We start from the raw sequence: 7,560 nt of genomic DNA, 5'->3' as shown, positions 1-7,560 counted from the left end.
CCAAGACTTGTTATGGAAAAGGTGAGCGAACCTTATCTTATATATACATTTAGCCGGTGCACTGTTGATAACAGAACGGGTTTGACAATAAATGTTACAATGCAAGGATTGAGAAATGTACCAACGCGTTCGTTGTAAAATACCTTAAATCATACGGTCTGTTGGCGTTGTCTCTTTTTGAAACATGTCGTTCATATGCAGGTATATTTTCAGCGCATGCCCATATTTTCACAACGGATTTAGCACAAGTCCGTTTTAAAAGAAGAAATAAGCATATACCTGTTTTACGTACACCGCCACACCAGCACCGCAACCCCAACTACGACCACCGCATCGCCACCAGTACCGCAACACTAGCACCGCCTCGCCAGCTACGACCACAGCATCGCCAACAGCACCGCAACACTAGCACCGGCACGCCAACTACGACCACATCATCGCCACAAGCACCGCAACACTAGCACCGCCACGCCAACTACGACCACATCATCGCCACCAGCACCGCAACACTAGCCAGCACCGTCAGTTATTCAGTTTATTTAAGTGAACGTCTTTTGTAGCATTTAGACACAATTTAAGGAAGGTGTCTTCATAACTCATTTTGTGATTTTCAAACAAATTTTTAACGAATACTCGGTTATTAGAATGTGTATGCCGGTGTGCAGCAGCACCAGACAGATGATCTCCATTATGATATTACGTTGTATGCATGCAGCAAGCTCACGTGGGGATGTTACTATAGGTTGAATTTGATATGTAAGTGGATAAGGTCAGGGTTGCTGCTACTATAAATAAAAAATTGGTTGCCGCTATTGATTGTATTTGGGATTGGTTGGGTCAAGGTAAAGGTCGCAGCTTTTAAAAATAGAATTTTCTGCTTAATAGCCTTAGTTAAGGAAAAGTTTATAGTGATGAAACTAGGTATATTGCAAGTTCATGTAAAACGTACCCTGTGATTGCATCTTGGGTCGATGGGGTCAAGGTCGTTGTAAATAAAATTAGGAAACGGTTTCCACTCAATAACCGGACCTTGCAATAATTCATTGTAATGATACTAAAGTGTTGTAATGAAACTAAAGCATGTTCGTGGGGAAACTAACCATATGATTGGTTTGAGTACGTTAATGTCAAGGTCACGGTCGCTTTAACTATGAATAAAACAAAAGGTTTCAACTAAATATCTTAGCTTAAGAATAATGTGCAGTGATACAACTTGTTGTATAGCAAGGTTATATAAAGGACATACCCTTCATTGCAGTTTGGATTGGTGAGGTCAAGGTCGCTGTTATTAAATTAGGACCAGTTTCAGCTCTATAAATTCAGTACGGCATGGTGGTTAAACTAAGTATATTGAAAACTCGTATGAAGACACACCTTGAAATTGTATTGAGGGTTGGTTTGGTCATTGCCAAGGTCGCGCTAGCTAATACAATGTATTAATAAAACTGTTTTCGCTAACCAAATTGAGTAAGGATTAAGTAGCAAGTCTTTGCGGAAAACATCTTGGGTTGCATTTTTGGCTGCGAATAAGGCGAAGGTCAAGGTCACTGTGTGTATTAAGGTACTTCAAAATCATTTTTCCGTGTTTTTGAATGCCCAGTCTGAAGGCCTTGATTCGTCGCATTGAGGTATTGCGAAGTTTCTGGTCAGTAGTTATGCATATTACCTCAGTTGGTAGAACCACTAGATAAGGATACAAACTGAATGCCCCATCTCTGGGCATTGCAGTTTTAGAGAAAACTATTGTTTAAAAAACGTTTTCCTAATACATGTATAATTTATGTATAACAAATGACCCCCTTGGCGTGACCAATTATGACCACAGAGGAACAATTTGAACATACGTTGAGAAGAGTATCCTATAAAAGTCAATGTAAAACAAGTAACGCCGCGCGGGGACCAATTTTGACCTTCGGTGCATGATTTGAACATACGTTGTAGAGGACCACTGAACAATGCTACATGTCAAATTACTTAGCTCATGGCAGTGCTGTTTTGGAGACGAGTTTCTCTATATAAGTCAATGTAAAACAAGTAAACCCGGGGCGATACCAATTTCGACCCTAGGTGATTTAAACAATCCCTGTAGAGGACCTCTAGACACGGTCACGCTCCAAATAACGTTCCTTTAGGCTTTGTTGTTTTGAGGAATGTTTTCAAAGATTTTTCGTATATAAAATTATAAATCAATGTAAAACAAGTGACCTTCGACCTTTGTCTCCATGGTCATCATTTGAACAATGTTGATAGAGGACCAGTAGACAATGCAACATGCCAAATATCTACGCTCTAGGTGTGATCTTGGAGAAGACTGTTAGAGTGTTTCTTTTCGGCAACCCGAGTCAGAGTTTAGTATCACCCAATGTTCTATTTGTTAACCTTAAGCACGTTATTTTCACCAAGTTCTTGCTTACCTTTCAAGGACATTCACATTTTCATTATTTTAATTTCTACTTGCGTTTCAGCATTAATTTCGAACACCAAATTCAGTATGATTTCTTTTCCACGAATTTATGGAGATGAAAATTAGCCTTTGTGGTTTTACCCCTTCGACGAAGGCGTGAAAGAGGACTCGGATATTATTAAGAAATGACGAACGGACAGAATGACCATCATACTACTACGTTTAATATATATGTTGCTGTTGTTTTTGCCGTTGTTACATATATTGTTAACGACAAATCAGGAACGTCTGTGTCCTTAGAGACACGACTTGGCTTTGCACGAAAACCGTGAAATACGTTGTTCCAAATTAAGCCAAATATGACCAGAAATGGTTTGTTATAACATGCTTTCAACTGATAATGTTGCGAAAGGACTTAGTTTAGAACGACCTGTAAACGATGTAGATATGAAACATGCAGGTCATGTCTTTATGTATAATAAACGTTTATTGACACGTTTACTTTTACTATGCTGTTGGGCGGAGTAGAAATAAAACCATGGAGGCCATCTTTTTATTTATATATTATTGTATTGTTGTATGGTACAAGTTCAATTTTTCTATGCTATTAAATGCAATAAAAAAAACAAGAGCACTGCCACATGAACGCGAATGCCCGTCTTTATATGTATTTGTTCAGTCGAGCAAGGGGCATAACTCGATAATGATCAAAGCCAGAGTATGTGGTATTGCTATACATGTGTACATTGTGCTTAGCAACAAGTGTAGTAAGTTTCATTTGAATATCTTGGACGTTTTTAGTAATGGCGATGGTTACAGTTTTTAGCACAAAAATGACGAAAACTACACCAAGACTATGAATATACCTCGACTTTTTTCGACGTGCTAAAATGGTGTATTTTGTTATTTGCTTTTGTTAAGAGTTACATTGACTACCTTCAACAAACACATTCATGCGGAGTTCGTATGGGGAAGAAACAGATGGACTGAGATAACGTGAAATCAGGCTTGTTTCTCGTTACGTACCTTAAACTAGAGTCATTATACTATCAGTATGTGTGTTTTAGTCACCATTTAAGCTAGTCTGTTTATCACGAATTGTCGAAGAATTGACAAAGACTTCGTGTCGCCATCGGCGTCGTGCAAAGATATTTGCCATAACGAAAACAACTGCTATTAATAGTATAGCATGGCACTGTACACGCGTTCAAAATGACAATATTGATATGTGTACGAAGTTCCATAATTATTGTGGCATATAGCTACCGTAAGATAACCAAAGCGTTAGCGAATCGTTTCGTGTTAACCTATTAATTTTTGCGATAATTAACTACCCATTCAGTTAATATTCGCGATACTTTTTTTTACTAAAAACAGGCTTGAGAGTACCCAGAAATGCCACCTGTTGTCTTTTGTATTTATACAACACTAACATGTTCACCAGTTGCGAACCGTCTCCGTGGCCTTGTGGTTAAGCGTCCGCCTACGGAGCGGGAGGTCGTGGGTTCGATCCCGGGCCGCGTCATACCGAAAGACGTTAAAAGCTGGTACAAGTAGCTCCCTTGCCTGGCGCTTGGCACTTGGGAAAGTGGTGTACTCAGTACCGGTTCTACCCAGGAAAGTTGTATCCCTTGTAAAGCCTTTACATTCCCGTACAATTTGCTAGTTTTAGTTTGAGTATATTCACAGCGATCTGTTTAAAAACTAGAAGTGTGTCCAATGGACACATATGACCCCACTTTCTAAATTTGAAGCTAAAGCTGGGGCCAATATTTCGCCCTTAGTCAATGAATGTAAATCGAAATTACAAGAAGAGTGGATGCATCAAGGGGAGTATCAAGCATACCATAGTTTATGAATATAGTTAATTTCGAACAAAAAAGATGCAGAGAAAGAAACTTTTTTTCTACTTTTAGTAACAGTGCGCGTGACCTTGACCTAAATGTGCACATCACGTTTTTAAAGGGTTGTGACTCTTTTAAGACAAGTATACCACTAAATGTTATATTCTATGTGCCTTATTTCATTTATCTCAAGGACCATAACTCTGCTGACCACGACTGCAAACACAAGACGCTAAACCCAAGGTGCACAAACTCACATACTACTTAACATTCATGTAAAATTCCAGGACTCTGGATCGATGAACGTGTCACAAGATTGCATGCTCTATATGCCATATTTGCACGTAGTCCAGGTCCATTACTCTACATTTACTAGGTGCATCCACACACAAAACCCGAAGTGCCAAACTACTGCTTAACAATTCTGAAATGTGTCCACACACTTGTACTCATATTGTTGGAGGTAAACGCGAAACAAGAATGCATGCTCTATATGCTATTTTAAACTAAGTCAAGTGCCGTACCCGGCACTTATATGGCAAAGCAACGTGCAACCCATGTTCACAACTTCATGTGCTAGTGAACACTCCTGATACATTTTGTGACTTTGATTGATACTCATGACACAATATAACATGCTCTAAAGGCTATTTCTAAACTAAACTAAGGGCCATAACTCTGGATACTAACTGTGAGCAGCTACAAACAAACCCCAAATGCACAAATTCACATGCTGCTTAATATTCCTGTTAAGAATCGTGACTTTTTTGTAGAGAGGATCCAAATATTGTTTACGGTCGGACGGTCACAAGGGCGAATCTGTATGCATTTACCATCCCTCCACCTCTTTAAGTTTATGAATATGGTTTATTCGCGTGACTTTGATCTAAATGTGCACATCACTTTTTTAAAGGGTTGTGACTCTTTTTAGACAAGTATACCACTAATTGTTATATTCTATGTGCCTTATTTCATTTATCTCAAGGGGCATAACTCTGCTGTCCACGGCTGCAAACACAAGACGCTAAACCCAAGGTGCACAAACTCACATACTACTTAACATTCATGTAAAATTCCAGGACTCTGGATCGATGAACGTGTCACAAGATTGCATGCTCTATATGCCATATTTGCACGTAGTCCAGGGCCATAACTTTACATTTACTAGGTGCATCCACACACAAAACCCGAAGTGCCAAACTACTGCTTAACAATTCTGAAATGTGTCCACACACTTGTACTCATATTGTTGGAGGTAAACGCGAAACAAGAATGCATGCTCTATATGCTATTTTAAACTAAGTCAAGTGCCGTACCCGGCACTTATATGGCAAAGCAACGTGCAACCCATGTTCACAACTTCATGTGCTAGTGAACACTCCTGATACATTTTGTGACTTTGATTGATACTCATGACACAATATAACATGCTCTAAAGGCTATTTCTAAACTAAACTAAGGGCCATAACTCTGGATACTAACTGTGAGCAGCTACAAACAAACCCCAAATGCACAAATTCACATGCTGCTTAATATTCCTGTTAAGAATCGTGACTTTTTTGTAGAGAGGATCCAAATATTGTTTACGGTCGGACGGTCACAAGGGCGAATCTGTATGCATTTACCATCCCTCCACCTCTTTAAGTTTATGAATATGGTTTATTCGCGTGACTTTGATCTAAATGTGCACATCACTTTTTTAAAGGGTTGTGACTCTTTTTAGACAAGTATACCACTAAATGTTATATTCTATGTGCCTTATTTCATTTATCTCAAGGGGCATAACTCTGCTGTCCACGGCTGCAAACACAAGACGCTAAACCCGAGGTGCACAAACTCACATACTACTAAACATTCATGTAAAATTCCAGGACTCTGGATCGATGAACGTGTCACAAGATTGCATGCTCTATATGCCATATTTGCACGTAGTCCAGGTCCATTACTCTACATTTACTAGGTGCGTCCATACACAAAACCCGAAGTGCCAAACTACTGCTTAACAATTCTGTAATGTGTCCACACACTTGCACTCATATTGTTGGAGGTAAATGCGAAACAAGAATGCATGCTCGATATGCTATTTTAAACTAAGTCAAGTGCCGTACCCGGCACTTATATGGCAAAGCAACGTGCAACCCATGTGCACAACTTCATGTGCTAGTGAACACTCCTGGTACATTTTGTGACTCTGATTGATACTCATGACACAATATAACATGCTCTAAAGGCTATTTCTAAACTAAACTAAGGGACATAACTCTGGATACTTACTGTGAGCAGCTACAAACAAACCCCAAATGCACAAATTCACATGCTGCTTAACTTTCCTGTTAAGTACCGTGACTTTTTTGAGAAAGGAACCAAATATTGTTTACGGTCGGACGGTCACAAGGGCGAATCTGTATGCATTTCCCATCCCTCCACCTCTTTGAGTGGAAATATAAATTTTACGCATTAACCAAGTATATTCTTTCGTCACTATGTATTTATTTGTGGGACATACATGTCGGCATGTTAACTTTCTTATTCCCGACATTCAAAGTTCAGTGTTGGGTAATGTTGTACAAAGAAGTGTAAGTCACATTAGGCCTAAACAAGAGGTCCATGAAGTCCTATGCTCTACTGGCATGGCTCTTGTGGTCAACGATGTATTTTCACCGTGCGAGGACAGAAAAGCAGATTAGTTGGATGAACTTTTCACAAGCAGTTGATTACGGACGACGAAAACCGGGCCATCGCATGAGCTCTTCTGGCCTTTGGTCAAGAGAGATAATAAAAAGGAGGTCAAAGTGGGTGGGTCAAGGTCATCCTAGCACAAAATTGATAGTTGTTTTCAAAACTGTACACATGCACATTTCAATGCAGTAGCTTAAAAAAAAGTAGATCAAAAGGTCATAATCAAAGTCATCCAAAGACAAAAATTACATTGTTTTCAAAACTGTGCCCATGGTCCAAATGGCAATGCTGTAGCTTCAAAAGGAAGAAAGGGTGTCAAGTGGGTCCAGCTTGACCCCAGGGGCATAATTTGAACAAACTTGCTAGAGGGCCATCATATAATGCTACATGACAAATTTCAAAGGTCTGTGCCTTGTGGTTCGAGTCAAAGGGATTTTGAAAGTTCTATGACCTCTGCGACTGGGCCAGTTTAGGCCCTAGGGGCATAATTTAACAAATCTTGGTAGATGAGTACTGTTTATGGCTACATACAAAATGTCAAGGGTCTGAGTCTAGCGGTTTAGATTTCCTTTTCACTATACAAGTCTATAATTATTGTGCGCCCGGGGCGTGGCCAGTTTTGACCCTAGGGAC

This window comes from Mya arenaria, chromosome 12 (genome assembly GCF_026914265.1).
Source record: "Mya arenaria isolate MELC-2E11 chromosome 12, ASM2691426v1".
In the NCBI taxonomy this organism is placed as follows: Eukaryota; Metazoa; Mollusca; class Bivalvia; order Myida; family Myidae; genus Mya; species Mya arenaria.
The sequence above is the reverse complement of the archived record's forward strand: the minus strand, read 5'-3'. Positions refer to the sequence as shown.